Genomic DNA, 25,171 nt, shown 5'->3' on the forward strand with positions numbered 1-25,171 from the left:
GGGCCTCCTGCTGCCACCGCACCACTAGAGCACGATTTCTGTTCTCATCCTGAAGCAAAGTTCTTAATCTGAAGCACTATTTCTGGGTTAGTGGAGTCTGTAACCTGAAGCGTATGTAACCCGAGGTACCACTGTAGTCCTGTATCACAATTTAAGGCAATTTAATTGTTTGGGAGATAAAAGAGGCCAAATGAAGTGAAAAGGAAATTATAAATTTATGCTATTTTTTCGTGGATCAGAGGAACAAAACACCCATACCAAACTGTAAATAACCAGGCCAAAAAAGCTGTCCAGTGCATGAGACTTAATGTTTCATGGCTCAGCAGGGCTTTTGTTGGATGCTGCTGTACAATCGGTTTTCCACTGCCACACTGAGATTTATCAAAAACAGTTTGTGATATGGTAACAAGGGGCTTGCTGTTTCACGGTAACAAGGCCAGGCATTCCAGTGGTGCATAACCGCTGTTGGTGTATTCTCCCTCACATGATTGCAATTGTAAGAGGATATCAAATGAGGTTGACTCTGTTGCCATTTTCCACAACTTGGAGGGAAACTCTAAAGAAGTAGGGAGGCTGTTGTATGTGCTGACTGACTCTCAAATGACTTAAAACCTTGTGTGATCAGGGTTCTTAGTCATGTGGAGAGACTCATGGAGAGCAATCCCATTGCTTCAGGTCTTCAACCTCAACGCCAATGGACACATGACTGGGACTGAGGAGAGGCAGTGCCAGGAAGAGAAAACCTGCTCACTACAGATCATAAGCACATGAGGGGGAATGCCCAAGAAAGGATTTAGACTGCTTCAGAGCAGTCAGTATTTTGCAGGAGGAATTCAAGCATTTCTTAAAGGAAATCTAGATGTGTGCAATTAAAATAGAGTAAAGTGCTCCATCACCACCATAGTTTGACAAATCCACATGGAGAAAGAAACAGAATTTCTGTAGTTTGGAAAGAGAAATGCATTGTGAATTGCAGAATGAATGAACGATGGGAAGACATAGTAATCCCACCCCTTCAAGTAAATCAGGATCATTGCTTATCATCCTACAACCTCCCCACTTTGTGCAAGCAAATCAGGATAAATGCTCAATATATAGGTTGACTAGAAGAGCTCTCATATCATGCAGTGCATGTCAAAATATTCTGGAAGGGGAGGTGTGAGGGGAAATCATACTGTGCCATTTTCTGAATTTTGTTTAGAAAGTCCTTCCAAAGTTTTTGTACCTATCACCAGTATTAAAAAATAAAAATACCAACACACTATTAAACACATTTCAAGCTTGTTCCTCTTTTAGGAGGTGTGTTTGTGTATATATGGAAACAGTAGATATGTATGTGTGTGTGTGCGTGTGTGTGTGTGCGCGCGCGCGCCTGTTCTGTAGACAGCAAATGATCCTACTACCACCAGAAGTAGCCTAATAGTAAAGAGTAGCAAAATTAAACCATACCATTGTGCATCAACTGGAATTTCTCGTGTTAAATAAAACTTCTGCTGAAGAGAGAATTTAGATAGGGGGAAAAAACATCTCCAGCTGTCTGCAAGAATTTACAGACTGATGCATTTTCAGACTCTGGAGAGCGAACTATTTGTTGCTCTTTCCTTTTTCTGTTTTTACAAAAAGGTGGAAAGCCAAATGTTGTGCTCAGCGAGGCCAGAAGCAGTAGAGGTCATGTTCTTAAGCCAGATAGCATTTTCAATTCTGCTGAGTGCCAACGTTTTCCTTCTGCTCAATAAAAATAATAATAAAGTGGACGGTGGTTGTTGTGTTTTTTTTTTAAAAAAAGGAACATTTTTAATACCAGGCACAATGACAATACTACATCCAATGAAATGTGAACATGTTTAGGGGAATGTGTTCTGAATAGGAGAGGTGAAGCCAGTGCAAACTGGAACCGAGCAGAAAGAGCAGTCCCTCATGCATGGTACGTTTTTGAGGATATATTCAGAGACCTTTTGCAGCACTTTTGGTGATACTGGTGGGAATGCATGTGTCCACAGACACAAGGATATCCACAAGCACCAAGTTGATGACCTAAGCCCCATTGAACCCAGTGGACTATATTTCTGAGTAAACACATATAGCATTGCACTGCCATCATGGTAGGAAAAGTTCTGGAGATCATCTCCCCCTTTTCCGTTAAGTGCAAATATTCATTTTTATCTACCCAGTGTAGTGCTTCTCTTTGCTCTTTCTGCTGCTGCTTCAACTCTATTTGCCTCATTTTCTAATAACTTTTGTCTTCTTCTACGGCTGGGTTCTGCCAGGCTTACATCTCACAGCAGGGTGATATGGCCTGCTTCACACAGCACCATGAACAGTAGCTCTGGGATAGATTAAGACAACAAATGACCAGCCCTGCTCCCCTCTCTCCTTTCCTGTCTCCTCTCTCTGGATAAGAGCCTTGAATAGCACAGATGTGCCACTCAGAACCTCTCACATTTTAGTACTGCCATAAATAAGTCCTCCTAGCATAATTAGCAGTTTGAAGAATCCGGTTTATTTTAGTTATTTGTGGGCCAGATTAGATGTGCCATTATCTCGGTGTGACTACAATTCAAATACAAAAAATGCATTGAGTAGATGGGGATAAGCAGCATCAGCACTGTGTTGAAGGTGGTAGGAAAAGGGTGTTTAAAGACCACCACCCCACCATGATCCTTACCAAAACAGGCACACACACACACACACACACACACGGGATGTGAAACACATATCAGTCAAGTATAACATTCCTAGAGTAGACATGCTAGGGGATGCTTTTGTATCAGCCAGGGGAAAACTTCCTGTTTCCTCCTGAGCTGTGACAACTTCTCTCTGCATGTGCCTAGAGGCCTCTGTGTGTGTGTGTGTGGCCTAACCTGGGCAAGGGAGCACAGCTCCTTCTTTTGTCTCTTCTCCATTTTTGCTTTCCCATTTGTTAGCAGAAGTGACTGCCTGTTTGCAGTCACTTAGGAACTAACTCTCTTATGGGATAGTTCCACATGTGCATATAGTTTTGTAACCTAAGTCTGCCTTCAGGGATCCAACTGTGAACTGAATGATTGTGAATAAACTACTTTTATATTGACTTTAATAAGACTGTCATGTCTATTCGTTTTAACAGGTGCAAGAAGGGATCTTACCAGGAATCTTATATTGAGAGGCTCAGAAGAGCCTGCAACAAGCTAACCGCTATTCAAATTTAAAAAGGGGGAATGTATGGAACTCTGCTAAGATATAGAACTTGCTAATGCAAGTTAGGAAGGATATCATCAAATAATATATCCTCTCCTGCCTCCCTAGACATCCCCACAAGACACGCACACAAACCCACACTATTTGCATCAGGAAGTAAACATCCATTGGCACTATTGATTCGATTGGGGTTCAGTACACATTCCTCACACAACCATTCCTAAGATTTTAATGCAGCTCAATTCCTCTCCCTGGCTGCTATTTACTTCGCAAAAATGTGCACACTGATTGTGCAATTAATGCCGCAGTTAATGCCAAATAAATCTAGTTTAGTTCTGCTTCTGTCTTTTACTTCATAGCAAAAACTAGAGCTTTTTGCAGAGTAATATCTGAAGAACTAATATTCTACCTACTCATAACTTTATAATAAAATCTATAGACTAATATTATTTATTCTAGCCTCCTACACTCTTACCTGCCTGGGAATCCCATCTGTCAAATTTTTCTACTGATACTCTCTTTTCCTCCCTGCTTGTATATAACATTGTGTTCTAGCTGCCCTTTGGTAATAAAAATCTGTACGCAGCTATTCAGCTTCAATAGGTGAATAGCTGTGAATAGCTGTTCAATAGGTGACTCATGCTCTTTGGGAGCTCTGTGGGAAACCCGAGCAATACAGATGAAAATATGTTGATAATAATACCAATAATAAGCAGTAGATGGTTTGTTTTGAATGAGAATAGAGTTGAGATGTCTAAAAGGTCCCATCAGAAGAATTCGAGTTCATCCCCCAGGCAGTATTTTGGCAGAGTGGTATCACATGGAACTTCACATGGATGTCCACCACTGAGGTATGTGAGGGCAACCTTTTCACTGCATTTTCTTCCACTACCCTTTGGGAACTTCAGCATTAAATATGTCTGCATGTAACCCTGATCTTTACAAGGAACTGAAAAACATTAGATAAAAATAGAGCAACGAGTCAGACCCAAACGATACTGAATATGTTAACCTTCCCCAACAAGGCCTCCAACATCCAGAAAACCAAGACAGAATTTGTAATGAGATCGGCACTTTCATCTTTCTGTCAGAAGGATTATCCCCTGTGTGGATATAACTACAATTAACATTAATAGGCCATCGGTTGGGGGGGGAGAGAATTCAGCTCTTAAAATATATTGCTAGCAAGGATTTGACCACCAACCTCTATACTTTATTTATGAGTACACACACACACACACACAGAGAGAGAGAGAGAGAGAGAGAGAGAGAGAGAGAGAGAGACAGAGACAGAGAGACAGAGAGACAGAGAGACAGAGAGACAGATAATTTCTGCAGGGTCACAAATTTCCACATTTAAAAAAAATGCTGAACCACTGAATGCAAGTCGTTAGAATTAAGCCTTAGCATCTCCGCTTCTTTACCCTCCTGCCAGCCCTTTCCAAATGGCCTTTCTGCTAGTCAGTTGTAACACCAGTGGATTTTAATTAGTTTATTGAGCTTGAGCTTTCCCCCGCCCCACTCAGCCCAGTCAAAAGCCCACATTGTTATGTATTATGGTGGTTGCATGCCAAAAGTCAATTTGCACTGAGCTCATTATGCATTGACATCAGTCATACAGCATTGCTGGGGCTGCAGCGTTTTTCTGACTATGTGCTGACAGGGTCATATGACTTGCTGGAGAGTCATAGATATATGAATGGCTCTAGCTGTTATGAAAGAGATGCAGCTACCACACAAAGTGTGCTAGTCCCATGGGTAGATTAAGAGACGAGGTCCTAGTCCAGTCCAAGGTTGAAGGAGCAATATGGAGGCAGTCCGTAAAAGCTGAGGCTAGGTGCAGGACAGGGTTCAGGCAAGAACTGGTGACCAACAATGTTGCTTCCGCAACTTGGGACTGGGGCTGGCTGGCTTTTATCTTCCCCAAGGCACAGGGCAGCCACGATCCTCAGGTGACTCGCCTCTCCTGGCCTGGAGGTGAGCACTCCTCCTGTGGGAACTTAGTTCCCTCCGCCTCTCTTCCCTAAGCCTCTGCAGCCCAGGAGAGGCTGGAGGGTTATCAGACCCAGAGGCAACCTCAGCTTCCTCTGACGGGGCTGAGAGTGGAGCACCTGCAGGCAATGGGTCCTCCGCCCCCTCAGGAGCCAGAGCAGACTCAGCTGGTGCCTACACCTGAGGATCCAGCACAGGTGAGGACCCTTCAGGCTCATACCCCAGCCCCAGCTCAGCTCGTCCTGGAGGCGGGGAATCCTGTGCAGGCTGGGATTCTTCAGGTTCAGCATCCGACTCCAAATCCCAGGCCATCACAAAAAGTGGCATCTCAGCATGTAGCTGTCCCCCTCTTTTCCATATGTGGAAATCTGATTCACTGCATTGGGTTGATATCATATTTTCCTCTTCCTACTCTAATATCTGCTGGTGGCTGCTAGGAGTGAGGAAATTCACAGTATGATGACATCACCATATGTCATGGACTGCCTGGATTCACACGAGTGGTAGGAGGCACCAGCTGGGGAACCCCCAAGGGAAGGAAGATCAGAGCCAGGGGATTGGTGGTGGGATGATGCATGGTCAGAGAGAAATGGGGAGCAGATTGGGAGGAGGTGGTGTTGGAAGATGGAGAGGCAACAGATTTTAGTGAGCAGGAAGAGGCTGGGGCAGAGGGCAGTCTAGATTCTGAGGCAGGAGAGGAAGGGGGCTAGAAGAAATGAGGCAGGCTGTTGAAGAATCCTGCACCAAGAGTATTAGACCAATCAAGGAAAAGAGATAAACATTTTCTGCAGAAAGATTGGGTTGATGATGGAAGACACAAGATTTACCCACTCTGGAAGAATGGCAGATGAAGGTGATTGACTATATGGAACTGGCGGAAATGACTGGCAGAATTCGAGACCAGGGAGAAGAGTCGGTGGAAGAAGATTGGAAGAAATTTAAAGACTATTTACAGAAATATTGTAAAATTAATGAATGTTAGAATGATGTTGGATAGAAACTAAGTGGTTTTTAGCTGCAATACTATAAGGGAATATGAAAAATGGATTACTAATAGGTAAAGATTTAATGTTACAATATTTTAAGATTAAAGATTAGGATAAACAAAGAGGGGAAGGATTTGCTGAACCAACAAACTGAATTGGAATACAAAAAAGGGAGGCGTGAGGAGGTCCGGGAAACAAGCTAATGAAAATTAAGTAATGGAAAGACTGAGTTGTTTTTAATTATTTTTATTTTGTATTTTTCTTTTTTCTATTTTTCTTTTGTAATATTTTGAAAATCTTAATAAATATCTTATAAAAAAAAAGATTGGGTTGATGATCACGAAGCAAAAAGAAAAATCTTCTCAATCCATATTCCTTCTTGGTTCAGAGCAAACCTAATGAGATCCATCAAAACAGGTTGGTTGAAGAGTCAAGATCAGGAAGAATGGGGGTTTCTATAGTCACAAGTCAGTTAAAAACATTTATGTGCCAAGATTTCAGGAAGAATACAAGGGATGGGAAGCCTGTAGCCCTCCAAAAGTTGTTGGATTAATTCCAGCGATCCTGGCCAATAGAGCAATACTTGGAGCACTATACGTAGGCTTTCCATATCTACTTTAGGCAATTTCTTATTCAACCAGGACCAGGCAGAATGATATCATCAAACTGTAGAGTTGGAAGGGACCCTGAGGATCATGTAGTCCAACCCCCTGCTACGCAGGAATATGCAGCTGGTCCATACAGGGATCAAACCTACAACCTTGGCATTATCAGCACCTGGCCCTAACCAACTGAGTTATCATCAACAACTATTTGTATGCCTTCTTCCCATAGTTAAATCATGCTCAACAGTTTACAACATAAAAAATTGCATAGCTCTCCCTAACATATAATACAATTTAAATAATGTTGAACAATAAACTGATGAAAATCTCAATAAATATACAATAAAATTAGACAATATGCACACAATTCATGTTATCGTGGTGTGTGTGTTGAAGAGGAGAGGTTCCTATGCCAGTGTGGTAATGGACACCTCTGTATTTCTGCCGTTGCATATCATTGCCAGTTTTGCACTATTCGACAAAAACAGATCTCTCAGATAATTATTTCTCAACAAGACATGTGCTTGCCACTTTAAAAGCTTAACACACACACACAGAGGGAACAGATTTGTAAAAACATCCATCTTGATAATTAATTTGGATTCTTAGGCATATATATGCATGGGACTTTGGGGAAAATTATTTAAATTCTCAAGTTAGGACCTCAGAAGACATGGATACAATATGTAGCCTGCTTCAACTTGCATCAGGGTATGATTATAATGAAACACTGTATCATACAGCATTTGGTAGACTACTAAATTAAAAAGGAGAAGATTGGTTTTAAAATATGCATCTCATGAAAAAAATATATACCTGTTTGTCAAAATATTAAAAGTTTGATGCTGAACTGAGCAAATGAAAAAGATTATATACGGTATATTTTTTTGGACTAAGTGCTGAAACAGTTAGAAAAAGTATTTTCCTCCCAAGTCTTACTTTTAACTTCCTTTGATACAAGGTGGCACAAAGTCAAGAGAGAACTTAAAACAAGCTTCACATTAATATTTGAAAAAGGGCACCCAATATGTTTGATGTGGCGCCCTTCATGCAAATCATGTAGTTTGAGAGAAATCCCAGTAGGAAAGAAGCTTCTTTCTTCTCAGCACTCGCTCTTTTTTCTGGCTGATAATAATGAACTTTTCACACTCCCTTTGCAACCCCCCTTGAGCTATACAGGAATAAAGTTATAACTCACTAGGTGCTGCCTCTTTTGGCAGGATATTTTTTGTCGTTACATTATTTATTGATTTTTGGTTAAAAGTGAAGGGAATACAATTTTTAGTTCAGCACAGATTTTGTACTTTTCCCCCAACAGAGATCAGCAAGAGAAAAAAGTCTTAGGAGAAGAGCAGGGGGGGGAAGCACACCTTTTTGCACTTGGTTTTAAAAAGCATAATGATATATCTACACCCAAAAATTCAATGTGCTTTAATGAGAGACATTGATAGAACAGTTAAGGACGGCAGGTGGTGTGTGAGAAGGAAACTTATTTGTCTAATTGCACTATGGTAGGTGTCACATTCAGCATACTTATGACTTTAAATTACACCTTCAAAAACCTGAAGTCTTATTAATTATGGGGGAGAGTATCTAGGTTTTTCCAGGAAGAAAGTAATGCAGGCAGCACCTAGCATCATAAAAAAACCACCTTAGCAACTAATACAGTTTTTTCACCTTATATCAATGTGACTTATTCAGCCTGATCCTCAGAATTAAGTCTCACACAGTTCAATGGGGCTTACTCTCAAGCAAACGTGCATAGGCTTGAAGTCCTAATTGTAACTATGGACTGAAAGCAGATGTATGCTCCCACAATTAACCTTTAGATCATTAGCTTCATGCCATGAAAATGACTCCTGTAGGTGAAAGTATGTTTTTATCAGTCAATTGAGAAGCAAAAGTGATCCATGTTCATAATTAAACTGTGATAATAAACATATACGTTAAACACTTTTTATTTTTTAAGACAAGAGGGAAATAAAAGCAGCAAGGAGAATATATGATACACAAATATCAGGGAAGTGCCACCCTACAGGGGAGAATAGTTTTGTTGTTTATTTTGGAAAAGAAAATGGGTTGAATCCAAACCAAGTTATATTCAGAGTAGACATGTTGAAATTGATGGGTATGACTAATGTAAGTTCTACTCTGATTTAGTTGGATGTGCAATAGTTTATGTGGCCAGTTTCCATATTTTGGGAGTTTTGCATTGGACTGTGATGTTGTCTTGACTTTCTATAGCAGGCATAGGCATACTCCAGCCCTCCAGATGCTTGGGACTACAATTCCCATCATCCCTAGCTAACAGGACCAGTGGTCAGGGATGATGGGAATTGTAGTCCCAAACATCTGGAGGGCCAGGGTTTGCCTATCCCTGTCTTACAGCAATTGTACAGCAATTTCCCAAAACCCACCCTGCATTCTACATAGGCATTTTCTTAGATAGCTTCTGTGCCTTTTCAGGTCACGAGTCCAGCAACAATTTGAATCAACAATAGTATTTGTAACTATTTTTTAAAATCAACCCATAAAGAAACAACCACTGTTTTCAAATAGCAAACATTGGTGGGATGGTTCATAAAACTTATCTATGAGCAACATATACCCTAAATCTATAGGGGAAGTAAATGTTTGCAATCAAATAATTAATGCCTGCAATTCTGCACCTGGTTAAACCTGCTAATCCCAACAAGAATTATGTCTGAATTTAGAGGCATAAGAAACTCATATACCGTCCTGAACCCCTGGCCTACCCGGCAGCATGTCAGTGTGTCAATCCAATGTTTAAAGTCCAGAGGTCAATCCACACAAGCAAAGTCCAAAGGTCAGGAAACACAGTCCAGGATCAATCCAAGGAAGCCACATCTGAAGTCCAGCAGTCAGGATACGGTCCAGAGTCAAACCCAAATCACAATCTATAGCAGTCCGGGAGCATCCAACTCATGGTCCGTCAGCATAGGCAGTTAAGCAGACACAGCACATCAGCACTGCTTCCTTTTTGTCGCTTTGCGTGCTGATTGCAACATCTGGGCTTGATGAGGCAGGTGACCCTCACCTGTTCCAAGCCTACTCTAGCTGAGGAATCACTTCCCTCTACAGAGTTAGTGAGCCCCACCTGGCCAGCTAGGGAGGCCAGCGTCAGTCTCCTAGAGCGCCGCTCCCACTACTTCCTATGCCTCTGAGCCTGCTGCGTTCATGGGGACAGCAGCCCCTCTGGCTCTGGTGATGGGTCCTGCTGCTCTGGTTCCTGTGGACTGACCTCCATCCCCTCGCCATCCTCCATCACCCTGTGAATACTTCCTTCCCCATCCCCTGCTCGCCCCAGAGTGTCCCAGTCCTGGCTACACCCCTTGCTGGGATCCTCTTCCTCTTCTCTGTCATCCTGCCAGTTCATGACATATACTGAATCAGAATATTGGTTCACCTGGAGCTACACTGACTTTCCAGGCTTTCAGGCAGGGAGGCATTCTCTGCTCCACCTTGAGATGCCAAGGATTAAACAGAAGACAGGCAGATACTCTACCACTTCAAGCAAAATTTAAGGTGGAATGGAGCTACATGAATGATCAGTCTGAGAGGCAAAGTGAGGCACCATCCAATCCATAAATTCAATTCAATTTGCTTTAAACATATTGTTGTATCTGATAAGGCCCATCTGTGAACAGAAGTCTTTGTTCTCGTAACAGGCATATAGTCAAAGTATCCACTTAAGAATAAGAGAGACTTTTGAAATATAGCTTATTTGTCTTTGTGCCTGCAGCTCCCTCTGTCTCCATCCACAGTCATCTAATGGGACACCTCAGTTATCTGGAGAAGGTTTTCATGCCCACCAGTGGCTGCAGCAAGGGAGGGGAACCTGTGAAGTCCATCTCCATGCCTTTCCCATTAGGGGATTCACCCATCGGATCAAAAGTCCTTCTGAGAATGGAAGGACCCCATTACATTCAGTGCATTGTTGTTGTTGTTTAGTCGTTTAGTCATGTCCGACTCTTCGTGACCCCATGGACCAGAGCACGCCAGGCACTCCTGTCTTCTACTGCCTCCCACAGTTTGGTCAGACTCATGTCTGTGCATCTATTCAGTGCATAGGCTTTTTAAATTTGGGACATGGACAACTTGCATTTAAAGATGGAAAGGTGTTTGTTGTTTTTTTTGGTGGGGGGAGAGTTGCTTTCAACTGGGACATTTTTGGCTAAAGAGAACTCTGTGCCAGTTTCAACTCTTCCCAGGAGAAAATATTTCCCATACTATACTTGTCTGGACTGCCCAACTTTTCTTGTTCAAGGCTCTCCCTGGTGTGTTTAAAATAACATTTTTATGCTTAAGTGATCCTAGGAAAAAATCCACTTTTAGCTAATATGATTAAGTGTTAATGGCAACTTAAGTAAGTTGTTTATTTATAGAGCATGTTTATTCTAGGCATGTTAAAAGCTTCTGAATGTCAAAAGAGCTGTTCTTATTCATCCTGCAGTTTTTTAAGCTCTTTATTTTTATTTTACAGGCAATATGTACATTGACAAAGGTACTTTAGCTTGAAGACAGAGATATAGATGCTTTTGTTGACTATCAGGAAAACAATGAGTATTTTTCATTCATTTCTTTGATCAACAACCTGGAAATACAGCAGTTCTACCTAGGAAAGAAACATAGTCAGCCAGTTGTTGAGAATCACAAGCAGAGTGTGTGTGTTTGCACTCGGGTCCTTGTTACAGGCTTCACATGGGCCTCTGGCTCATTGTGAGATCAGGATGTTGGACTAGACGGACCATTGACTCTTATGCTCTTATCACTGGGATGGCTTGTTGTCAAATTTCTCCTAAAGTAAAAAATTGAGACAGAGCTGGAGATGCCTGCTCTGGAAAAGCATTTGAGGAATTTGGGCAACAAAAGAAAAGAAAACATAGTTTTAAGAAGAATAGCAAAATTTGTCAAAGGAGTTCTCCGATCCATAGTCCTTTGTGCTATGGGCCTAACTGGGAACCCTATACAGCAGAGGTGGGGGAACTTTGGTCCTCCACAAGTGGCTGGACTACAGCAGCTCCCATCATCCTTGATGATTATCCAACCTGGCAAGGGCTGGGGACAATTTATATCTCATTCTCTGACAAAATATTGGGGTGCTGCACAGCAATATAAAAACATTTTAATTTTTTTTAAAAAAACACCACTAAAAGCTGTACAGAACAATTATTAAATGATTAGGTGTGATTTTGGAGTCTCAAAGGCTATAAGGTAAAGGTAAAGGGACCCCTGACCGTTAGGTCCAGTCGTGACCGACTCTGGGGTTGCGGCGCTCATCTCGCTTTATTGGCCGAGGGAACCGACATACAGCTTCCGGGTCATGTGGCCAGCATGACTAAGCCACTTCTGGCAAACCAGAGCAGCGCACGGAAACGCCGTTTACCTTCCCGCCGGAGCGGTACCTATTTATCTACTTGTACTTTGCCGTGCTTTCGAGCTGCTAGGTTGGCAGGAGCAGGGACCAAGCAATGGGAGCTCACTCCGTCGCGGGGATTCGAACCACTGACCTTCTGATCGGCAAGCCCTAGGCTCTGTGGTTTAACCCACAGCACCACCCACGTCCCATCTCAAAGGATATGGAGGACCATAATTCCCCATCCCTGCTATTTGGAGTTATATTTTTTACATAGATTTAGACTGCAGTCTTGGGTACCCTTACCTGGGAGCAAGCCCCACTAAAGTGAGTGGAATTTACTTCCAAGTAAATACGTACATGGTTGCTTGGTATTTCGAAGTAGGACAAATATTTTAGATTAATCGTAATTATTATTACAGCCTGAACCTTACCATATGTATTCAGAAATTATTACTTCTAGAATTGCAGCTTTAGGGCAGTTTTTTCCGTTAACAAATGAAGAGCTCTGCATCCTCTTCATCCTCATTTCTGAAAGATCTGGTGTGATGGAAATTAAAATAAATAAATTCAGTTAAACAATTAAATAAACCAGATGCCACATTTCATTACAATATTTTAGTTTGTCATTCATTCATTATGTTTCAGTGTTGTTTTCAGAATAACGTCTGTTCTGCATTTTTTAGATGTATGGAAATCCTGTCATCAGCTATGAATATTCACCTTTTAATGATCTGTAACTTTATCTCAGGTAATGAAATAAATGAATTCACAATGAGATTAACAGAGTCCCCAAAGCATACTGATATGGTATGATTTATTTATTTTTAATATACAAAGCAGAGGTGTTTGGTTAAACACAGCATTTGGGTGAAAATCCAGTAGCAAAATCACTCACCTGTGTAGTCTGCTGAAACCAAGATTAATGGAATAAATAATGTAAATATGGTTGTCTGCCTTAAAGTTTAAGTGTTGAAAATTATTTAGATTATGACGATTATTTAAAATAGTTGTGCTTTGTTTATAGAAGGGAATGCACAAACTGGCTCAATGTTGGTTGTTTCTTTAAGAAAGATACAGGAGGAAGAAAAATTAAATTTTCATTCATGCAAAGCAAAAGCCCAAACAGGGAATTAATTATTTCATACACACTTCTGGGATTGTTGCAGGACAAGAGCTAGCCCACAGGAACAGACTTATGTTGACTCCTGCCTCTCCTCTCCTTCAGTCCTGCCCCTGAAACTTCCTCTGGGCAGAACTGAAAAAGGATCTTGCCACAAGCTGAAAAAACACACCTGCTGTGCCAATTTGTAAGTGTACCTTTGCTGAAACTTCTTTAAAATAAAGACAACTCAGTGTTTACTTTCTGAAACCCAATGATTTTTAGCTCTCCACAGGAAGTCTCAGGTGCACGCACTGATGAAGTTACAGTGGGGGCAAAGAGGGAGAGAGAAACGTCTGGAAGCAAGAGTGCAGCCATTATTGAAAGGGCATGTTCCCCAAGAATTCAGTTACTACTATATTTCGTTAAATGATGGGTACAATGTCAGAAGAGAGACGGCTGAGTAGATCTATGAGACTTGGGAGGGGTGGGGAAGGACAAACAACTATGCTATTGATCTGAAAGGGAAGAGGCAACCCCAAGAACCTCCTTCCCCCCAAAGGGAATATTTTGTTATATCACCTTTAAAAAAGTGCTTTGTTATACCATCTAAAGATATGTAGCAATCAGTAGGTAAATCATTTACATGTTCAAGACTGACAGTTCAAACAGAGTGAAATAGTATGAAGCATGCCCAGGAAAAAACCCCACCCCCCAAAAGGAGGAAATTAAAGCTGAACTGTTTCAAAAGCCAGAAAGTGAGCGGCAAGTAAAATCCTAGAAAATTAGTTACACTTCTTTACTCGTGTTAATCAGTTACCTTTATGGGATTGCTTCAGTTCCCCCCTCTTTTAATTGGATCATTTTATCTAACAAGCACAGTGTGAATTTGCTTTTGAATTTGCTTTTGGTGTATAGACAACCATGACATTTATTTTCCTGCAGAGCGAAAGTTTGAAAGTTTGGATTTTTACTATTATATTTCCTGCGCATGGTGGGATGGGAAAGACATTATTCTGGCCATGTTGAAGAGGCAAGTGTCTTCTGTCTAATACATTTTGAAGCAAATATTTAGGACAGTAATGAGGAACAAAGACATGTGTCAGATTAGTTTAGACGAGGCTAATCATCATCCTTCATCATGTATGCAACATACTGAAGTGTTCAAAGCGCTTCACATACAATATCTCAGGGATCTTTACAGTAACACTGTAATGTAGATCACAATTATGTTCCCATTTTGCAGTTTATGGCTGGACAAAGGAGTTTGAGATATAGTGCCTTGGCCAGTTTTACTATGACTGCAGCAGTAAGACAGGTTCAAACTAGCAATGATTAAGTGTCTGAGATGTTATCCTGTCTTTGACAATGGTAATAATTTTCACTTTGACTTTCTTTTTTCTATTTTAAATGTTTAGACATGCTTCAGGAGAGGTGAGCAAATGCAATTGCCTAAAAACAGGAAAGAAGAATTCTACCAAGTGTGTGTGTGCGTGTGTGTGTGTGTAATACTTTGCAAATAATTAGCTGGATACGTTTCTGTATTCTCAATTTTTCTTGCAAGTAGCAAAGGTATATATCTTGTCATTTCTGCTTAGTTTCCCCTCTTTTCTCCAATGACCTCTATGAGCTAACGAGAAGGACATAGATGTGTTTGTCTCAGTAGGAGGTGGGCAGGTAAGTAGGCTTTCAGAGAAAGAGACAAATGAGATCGCTGGAAGTCCTCGGGAGGAAACACTTCTTGGCAAACAATGTCACATGAAAGCAAAAGGGGGCCGTGAGGAGAGCTAAGAATTAAAAATGCACAAAGGGCATTGAAAAAAACGGCTTGTACTTAAGAAGCCCAGGGTGGAGGGAATGATTGCTAGAGTATATAATAATATCCAATTATTGGCATATGATAGTACTACGTACATTCAAATATTACCAGTGCTACAGTGTGAGGCGAACTTATTCAAGCCTGCTTCAATTATTATGAGTACTAGGACAGTGTGATCCTAAGCACATTTACTCAGATGGAAGCCCCATTGTGTTCAGTGAGGAGTGACTTGGCTTGTGCGTGCTCAGGATTGCAGCTTTTGCAGCAGAGGACTTTGCATGCATTCAGGCAGGACTGCCCTGTCTTGTAATGCTTCCCCTTTCCATTTGAATGGAAATGGCAGGTTATGATGTTACTGAATTGTATGAATTGTTTTCATGGATTCATTGTTGTTTGCTTTAGTTGATACAGTGCGTACCATGGTTCCTTCCTCCTAATGCTATTGCAATTATTGTGAGCCACTTTGAGCTCAACATTTGTTGTTAAAGCAGAATACAAATATTAAATAATATCAATCAGATTAGTGTATAATAATAATAATAATAATAATAATAATAATAATAATACAGTGGTACCTCGGGTTAAGTACTTAATTCCTTCCGGATTCTTAACCTGAAACTGTTCTTAACCTGAAGCACCACTTTAGCTAATGGGGCCTCCTGCTGCCGCCGTGCTGCCGGAGCACGATTTCTGTTCTCATCCTGAAGCAAAGTTCTTAACCTGAAGCACTATTTTTGGGTTAGCGGAGTCTGTAACCTGAAGCGTATGTAACCTGAAGCATGTGTAACCCGAGGTACCACTGTAACAGAAGGGGCAGCCTAGAAATGACATTTAAAAAATGAGGTTCAGCAGACCTTTGAACGCACAACTTTCCAGCCAGGTCCAGACACCCTCCTGCTGATAAACAAACATCTAAAACTTCTAGCATGTGTCAGGCTTCTCGGGCAGCAAACTTCAGCGTGCTTCTATGTTTTCCATGTGATTTAAAAAAACACGCAATTTGCTACAAGCTGACTGCAGAAATCAGCAAGCTACCGGTAAATAGCAATACAGTGGTACCTCGGGTTAAGTACTTAATTCCTTCCGGAGGTCCGTTCTTAACCTGAAACTGTTCTTAACCTGAAGCACCACTTTAGCTGATGGGGCCTCCTGCTGCTGCCGCCGCGCCGCCGGAGCACAATTTCTGTTCTCATCCTGAAGCAAAGTTCTTAACCTGAAGCACTATTTCTGGGTTAGCAGAGTCTGTAACCTGAAGCATATGTAACCTGAAGATTATGTAACCTGAGGTTCCATTGCATTGAAAGACAACAGCCCTCTCCAGGCGTTCTGTCTCGTGATGTAAAGGAACATGAATGCCTAGAAGCCAGAGTTGGCATCAGCAATGCCTCTCAGCAAACACACGATTGGTGTTAGTCTGAAGGGGACTCTGCATAGGTATATAGATGTACTCAGGACTGCCATCCATGCTTGCTTCGCTCGCCAAGTCGACCTACCCGTTTGCCCTTCCCCCACATCGGACACTCACTTTACAGCTCACCCCTCCCCACAGCACACCCAAGCCCCTCCCATTAACTCAAGCCCCTCCCCTTCCACACAAGCCACACCCACTCTTAAAGGAGGGGCACTTCACAAAGTGGCTTGTTACTCTGCTGTGTGAAGCATTTCACCCGCTGACAAACCTCTCCTCAGGCACATTTAATTGAGGGGGAAGGCTTGAAAAACTGCTGTGTGAAGTGGCTCCCCTCTCCATTAAAACCTGCTGCAGGCAAATTTAGCAGAGAGAGGAGCTGCTTCACACCAGGATCGACCCAACCAAGAGGCAAAGTGAAATGGCTGTTTCAGGCACAGCAGACCCCGATGTCAATCTTTCTTCTCTCTCTCCCCAAGCTCCTGATACAGATCTTCCCTCAACCTCTCTTCCCTGCCAGGGAGGAGGATGCCATTTTGCGGTCTGCCTCAAGTGCCAAAATGTATTGGGCCAACCCTGCTTCACGCAACAGCTTGCTAAACTCACTGCAGCGAGGTTCAATTTCACAGCAGGGGTGTTTAAGGGAGGGGGAAGGCACTTCACAGCACCTACCCCTTCTGTTAAACAGCTCCTCTGGAGCTGGCTCCTATTCCTCATACTGCAATTGGCATGCATAGAACTCCCTCCATATAGGCAAAAGGCACATGTCACAAATAGCATTCTGCCTATTCTTTGAGGTCCTGAGACCTGCACAATGACTTCACAAGGTGTCTCCAACACCAATGGTGGACCTATTTTGTTCAGTGCTGTCTGCACTGTTGAACCCAGATTTCTCACACACAGTCATGCTCCCAAGCTATCCTATTGAAAAAACTACTCTTAGCAGAACCTAAATCTAGTAATCCTCACTCCAGTGTGTGAATTGAAGCCCCTCAAGTGACCAAAAGGGTGACCAGTTTCAAGCATTTATTACAGGTGAATAACAGTGCTACATATTTATTTTATTTTATTGCAAAGAGCTCAGCTGTGTGCATTAATATTGATCAATAGCCTAGCCAAAGCTTAATACACATAATATGTTATCAGAGTTTGAAGGGGAAGGGTCTTACAGTTTGCCTACCTCTGCAGAGTTCACAAACAGCCTCCCCCCCCAACACACTTTGTGAATGGATCCTTGGAGCTTCCCCCCACTCGCCAACACTTTCCCCTTCATTTGTATAGCTCTTTACCTAATTGATTTTCTGTGCTAATACACTAAAGTCTGAAGAAGCCAGAGCCTCAGGTGTGACAGATGAAATAAGGTGCTTTTAGTCATCTTCCATGTCTAATGTGTTGGTTACAGCTGTGCAGTTTAACAGCAAGATCAATACATCATTTGCTGCCGGTACCTGAAAGAATTTGGAAGACTGCTGGTATTTTAACTATTAGGTTTCCTCTTAAGTGTTCAGCCCCCTCTTCCACATGTCTCTTCTGAAATAAACTGTTAAAGAAACATACTATACTGTTGATCTATGTATGTTTCATTGTTCAGGCACTTTGACTATTGCCATCTTTTGCTTGGCGCCATTTAGCAAGCAGAAGGTACAGCCATTGGCTTCACCTCTTCTGACATATTTCTGTTGCCCTCCACATGTTGGGAGAACTACCGTACATTTTGAGGATGTTTTTATAAATAGATCAGAAGTTAGCCCTCCAAGTCCTGAAGGGTAATGGGACCAAGCAATGGGCATGTAACAGAAAGGACAGGTCAAGAAACATTACCCACTTTCATTCTCACAACAATGGCATGTGATAGAGAGAGAGTGTGAATGCCTGAAAGGGCTGTATAGTTTGGTGAGAATTCTTTCTTAGGAATCCATAGGCACTGTAAGAGAGTTACAATTCCATCTAGAAAAAGAGCAAGTTGTATTCATTCTTTTGTATTTAGAATTCTGTCCCTTTGGGAGTGCTCATAATTTGGCCCCCAGGACCAGATTTTGCATTATGCTGAGAGAGAAAAAGCAAGGATGGACTGCAGAAAAAGCATAGGATGGACTGTAGAACAGGAACAAATAATAAATAGATGTATTAGTGTTAATTCTCTCTCTTTTTAGTATTTCGTATTCTGCCTAGCATATCTTCCTAGTCAGAAACCAGTATAAAATAATATGTGTTAAGACTAGATTATGCCAACTATTGGGGTGGGGTGGGGGTTTAACCCTGCTATTTTATCCATTGCTGTCCATTTTTGAAAACCAAATGCATATATCTTAGTCTTTTCAGCATGAACCGAGGCAGCACAAACCGAGACTTGAATAAGCAGCCGAAGAATCACAAAATTAGCAACTCTGTAGCATGTTTCTGCCATCCTAACTATTATTTATTTGCTATGTGGTTGCATTATTTAGCATCCCTTTCCCTGCTTCTGTATTGATGCAAGAATTCCTGTAATCCATTACAGTCCTCTGCTTATTTCCGTTTGTGGAAAAACTGAAGAGCCACAATTGCCCTCTGAATAGCACAATTACATTACTATGGATTGATTTTATTCCACATCTGTTAAGTACACTCCATGATACACAATGAGTCCTTCTGAGGCAAAAACAAAAACCGCAATAGATTATTTACTCCTCCAAAAAAATGAGTTTAGGAACATAATTCTGCATGGTGAAGGTGTTCCTGGCTGCTGGCCAGTTTCATAAAAAAGTGGTTGGTTATGGTTGCTAAAGGGGGGGGGAATACTACACACATTTAGAGGCACTCATCTTTATAATTTGTTTCCATACTCTAGTCCTAGTACTGAAATCAGTTTGAACCTTGTAGAACCCAGGTCTGAAATAATATTCTGTGTAATTTGCAGAATACAGCACAATGTAAAGGAAAAGAAGAATGTAACTAAGAATGCAAAACTCTGGAAATGGAAAGCACAGTCATTTTCAAGATGGCATATTATGTCAGGAGTCTTTGTGATTTATTTGAAATGTGGCCTGTGCTGAAATGTACAGTCTTGTATTCAAAGATACCTGGTATATGTGGTGTTAGCTTGGGCAATCTCAATGTGAGTCCAGCATGACCATGACTCCAGGTTGATGGGGGCACATTATCCAAGGAAGAGGAATGAGACCTAGAAGAGACCTCCAGTTCAAGTGGTAAGGTTGATGCACCTGCTGCCTCACTATGTTTAGCACAAACTCTTCTTTATTTTGGCACCAAGTAAAAAAGCAGTGTGCTTGCCAGGGCATTAGTAAGATATGAGATCTTAGCTGTTGTTTTTATTTGCTAGAGACACGTGAAGCCTGCTCTGTATTTATGTTACTATATTTCCCTGTTCCTTTGTTTGTTATAATTGGAATTACATTCACATTGTTTTAATTGGAATGTCTAAGGTCAGCTGGTGATGGATGGTTTACATCTGTCTGTATTTGAGTAAGTATGTATTTGAGTATTCAAAGTATTTTAATAAGGATATTTTCAAAATTAAAACTTGTGGATCAATGAGGGTATGGGATAGGACAACATGACTAAACAAACAGAGTCAGATGGACTAGAAATACATTGAACTATCCTTTCCTAAGAAGATTGTGTCATAATGGATAAGAGACCATTATGACTTCTGTGCATGTGTATTATGGATTCTGCCAGATGAGCTTCTGCAAACAAAAGTGTGTTTCAGTGTGTGAAGGTCCTGTATATAAAAAACTTCAAGTAACTAATAAAGGTATCTGAAGAAGTGTGCATGCACATTAAAGTTCATACCAATAACAAACTTAGTTGGTCTCTAAGGTGCTACTGGAAGGATGTTGTTGTTGTTGTTGTTGTTGTTGTTGTTGTTGTTGTTGTTGTTGTTGTTTCGACTATGGCAGACCTACCTGTTATAAAGGGTAGTCTACAACTGACTTCCACTTTTTCTTACAGATCATTTTTATTTGAAAAAAGATTGCCATGGAAGTGGTAGGTACTCCCCAAGCCATGCCCCATAGACATCTTCACTTTTTCTATGGCATCCTTTTTCCAGAACCATATCCCAATTAGCTTGAGTCACAATCTTTAAAATCATTCAGCTTTAGAAAGGAAGCAAACGAACTGAACATGGATTTGTTGTTTCTAACATTTTCTAACATCTTCAGAATCAAGAGGGCTAGAAAGCTATTTTATCAAAGCAGATGATTATATTCTAACAATAACTACGAAAATTATCCCAAGGACAGCAGGCAGTCCACAATCCATCTGTGGCCCACCCCTGCTCAGTTGTAAATAGCTCAAGGCTGCATACTTCTCCCACTCCAACCTAAAGGAGCATAAGCTGTCTCTGGAGGGACAGGCCACATGGAACACCATGCCTGCTGTTAATCTGCATGGTGGTGGCAGAAGTGAGAGATAACTTGGCACTAGCTAGAAATTAATACAGTCTGTCAGAACAGTGAAGGGTAGAAAGATTAGAAGGTAGAGCTGGTGAAAATTGGGGCGCTGGGGTTAAATGGCTACTGGGTAAGCCCTGCCGTTAGGCAGAGTGAGGTGAGTGCCTCAGAAAGCTGATTTGGAATGTCATGATAAAGCATCAGATGGTTAGCTATTTAGCTGTATTGCAAGCATCTGCTGTGATGCAATATGGGAGAAGTTGCTGTTGATACAGGCACCCAACTGTGCTAGGCCCTCCCTCTCCAGATTCAGCTGGTGCCATCTCTGATGGGCTTCATTCACCCATATCATCTGCTTACACATGGAGAGGAAAGTACAAAATTATGCATGGAATCAAAAAAGTGGGGAGTGAGAGGTTTCTGTCCATAAGACTAGAATTTATGGACACCCAATGAAGCTGAATGTTGGAAGATTTAAAACAGACAAAAAAAGAACTTCTTCCTATGACAGATGGTAAAACTATGGAATTTTCTCCCACCACCAACTCAAACAAACAAACTATTCCAAAAGATTTTTAAGTTTAGGTTGCAGTGAATCTCTGGGAAAGAAAAATGTATTATTCCATAGTGGACATTTGGGTGCCCAATGATCAACTATCTTGCAGCTGAAAGTGGTCAGTTCCTGTCCTTTAATATTGTAGTAGCTTGGCCAAAAATCAGAAGCAAAATTTGTTTTAAGTAGGATTAGGCACCTGCAGATCTGAAGCCATTCTCTGAAGAACACATGAAATCTCCCAGCAAACAAACAAACAAACAAACAATAAACATTCTCCCAGCTGGCTTTCACCAGCAAGGTGGGGCCTATTCAAAGAAGCACAGTGAAAACTGAATGCATCGTATACATCCCACAAATTCTGAACACAATCCATTAAGCATGTCCTTAAATCTTTCCCAATGGAATTAATGGGCCTTTAGATGGGTTGTGCTCTCTGTACTCAGATCAGTGCCCCTCAAATTCAGCTGTAGGTGAGCAGTTTTGCTTACAGAACGGATGACAACCACATCCTAGCAACTAAATGGCCATGGCACAGCATGATCAAAGACTGATTCAGCAACCATGCAGCTTACATGATACAATAGCCATACATAAAATGACTGCCCATATCTAGAAAATCCCAAACACCATGTCGACACAATGTACTCCTCAATAATAATTTTAATTAAAAATGAGTTCGTGCAAAACTTGAAAGTTCAGATTTCAACATTCCACTGTAAAGATGTAACTCTTTCCTGGTTTGCTACTCCAGTAAAATGTTACTTGGCCTTCATTTTGCTTGAAACTTGCTCCTGCTTTTTTATCAGTTGCCGTTTAACACAACATTGCAGCATTTTATTTTATCTCCCCTGCCCTGAAGATTGTATATGTCATGCATTTCAGCGTTGCCATCTAGTGGAGCGACAGTCTCCTTGCTGAAAGAGTTTCTTCCACACGGCCTCATTAACAGTCTCTGGAATTGCAGCCGATGCCTCATAATTCTTCATGTGGCTACTGCTTTCTATGGCGCAATGAAAGGTAGCATCCCAACAACCCAAGAGTCTCAGAGCTCCAGCTTCTGAGAGTAATGAAAAGTGATCAAAGGGTCATGCTTCTTCAATGATTTGAAGCAGACGGGAAAGACTCCCCCCTCCCTGCGATTCACAGTCCTAATATAGGTATGTGAAAGATAGGTTGACAAGTGCTACAATCCAAAATCTTATGAAGGTCTTGAGATATGCTGCCCCTGAAAGCTTGCTTTTACATTAGTGTGATGGACAGAAGAAAGGAGCTTGGAAACTCACAAACGTCTAAAAGGCTGAACTAGTGGTGGCCTTGGACTGAACAGAAAGAAAAGAAAATTCATGGTATCCAACTAGGAATTAAAGTTTAAAGACAAAGCGAAACTTATAATTCATTTCATTCCCTATATATAGAAAACTATTATGTGGGCAGTGAATAAAACTACCATTGACTCTGTTCCTATGGATAGGGGTAGAATTCCACCCCAACCAGAGACCAGACCAGACCAGACTTGACGGCTTCTAATGGGAGACAGTCTTTTTTTAATGGACAGAATTTACTTCTTATGAAAATCCATGGCGAGACCACACTTTGAATGCTGTGTACAGTTCTGGTCACCTCACCTCAGAAAAGATATTGGAGAAGGTTCAGAAAAGGATGGCCCAAATGACCAACTCTTCTATGAGGAAAGGTGGGGCTGTTTAGCCTAGAACATGATAGGGGAAACATGATAAAGCCATATAAAATTATGCATGGTATATGGAAAGTGAAATAGAACTTTGGACCTTTCAATAAAGCTGAACATTGGAAGATTCAGGACAGATATTCTTCACATATCACATAGCTGAACCATGGAATTTTCTCCCACATGACTGAGTGATGGTCACTAACTTGGATGACTTTAAAACAGGATTAGACCAATTCATGGAGGATAAGCCTATCAATGGCTATTAGCCATGGTGGCCATATTCTGTCGCCACTACTGAAAGCAGTATACTTCTGAATACCAGTTTCTGGGAATCACAAGCAAAGACAGTACTGTTGCACTCAGTTCCTGCTTGCAGGCTTCTCATGGCTATATGGCTGGCCACTGTGAGACAAGAATGCCGGAGTAGATGGACCTTTGGCCTGTTCAGTCATGGCCCTTCTGAACACTTCTCTCATTGTGTTCTCTTCCAGGCCCATGCATGAATACTGAGACTGAGCAACATAACCCACTAAATCCAAAAGCTGCTCCAGGCCTCATCTTCTGTGCTCTGAGGTTTCCATAGTGCTGAATGGGTAACAATAACATTGCCTGCTCAGCATTCTGAGCATTAGTCTAATGGCTAAACCTCATGTCACACTGGTCATAAATAAAGGCAGTAAACCAAGGAGAGGGGAGCCTATGGCCCTCCCGATATTGGCAGACTACAATTCCCATCGCTCCCTGGCAGTGTAGTCAATGATCAGGGATGAGGGGAGTTGTAGTCCACAACATCTGGAGGGCCACAGGTTCCCCATTCCTGAAGTAAACAGTAAGTATACCAGTAATTATTCAAGCTCCATGTGAGGACTTTAGAAATAAAATCAGCTCCTTGTCCTGGCCCTTGGTCCCATAAGTGAATCAAATGCTGTAGCAGAAGACAAATGTGCACCAAAAGCCAACCAAGTCACAGATCAAGGAGTGCTGTGGGACTCTACGAAAACAAAGGAGGGATGTCTCTGTAGTTTGAGAAAAAGTGTCTCCCTTTCTTGCCCCCATTCTATCCTCTTTCAGATATATGAGCTGTTCAGAGTGTGCAGACTGAATTTTAACTTATTTGTAGATTGTCTACAATTTCCAAAGGAAGGAGGAATATAAATAAAGAGTCTGGATGTGTCACATAATGTTCTAACACAGAGCAGCAGGGAGCAGACATCTGTCAGTTCCGAGCCTTATTATCCTTATCATAGAAAGACCTTTCTATCATCATTCTGCTCTAGGCAGAAAACAAATCAAATTATGTAAGTTTCCCCATTTATCTGTTTAAGCAATACCTGGGGGAAATCCTGTAGGTTTTGGATTATAACTATAAATTACCAAAATACATGGGACATTGGGGGAGCAGAAAATAAATGCCAGAATTGCTAATGCTTGGCAGCAGATAAAATGGCAATTGGGAGAGACTTGCCTAAAGAGCACAGCCAGGTGGCATGGAAGTGGCAAATCTGATATAAAGCCTCAAACCCACAGCTTTGAGGAATGCTGTCAGCATCCAACCTTTTCTAGCAACAGCACCAGGAGTCCAATGTAAATTACATGCACTCTGAAGTTTAGCCTGAATATCTCACAAACAAAAACTCCATGTCTGATGCTGAGGCTCCTCTTTGTGACACCCTGGTACAGCTAGAGCTCATATATGTTCATATTATGGACCTCCTTCTCTCACATGCTAACTTCTTGATGAGTAGTGGCATCCAAGGTCAGCCCAATACATTTTGTCTGCCCATGGCAAAATACAAGAGCCCCTCATCCCCCAAATTCCATATACAAACCTGACTAGACTGGTAGATGGGTTTTGCTTCAACACTGATGGCAAGACAGTGTCCTCACATGAAGACAGCAGGCCAACTTGAGGAATGAGAGGCACATATCCCCCAAAGTAGCAGGACAGTGTTAGCCCTAAACCTCTGAAGTTAAAGTTTGTCTTATCTACTACTATACTCATGTAATATTTAATATGAGCTTGACATTTGGATCTTGAATGCTATTAAATGGAGATTAAAAG

This window comes from Podarcis liolepis (assembly GCF_965112155.1).
Source record: "Podarcis liolepis genome assembly, chromosome: 3".
Lineage (NCBI taxonomy): Eukaryota > Metazoa > Chordata > Lepidosauria > Squamata > Lacertidae > Podarcis > Podarcis liolepis.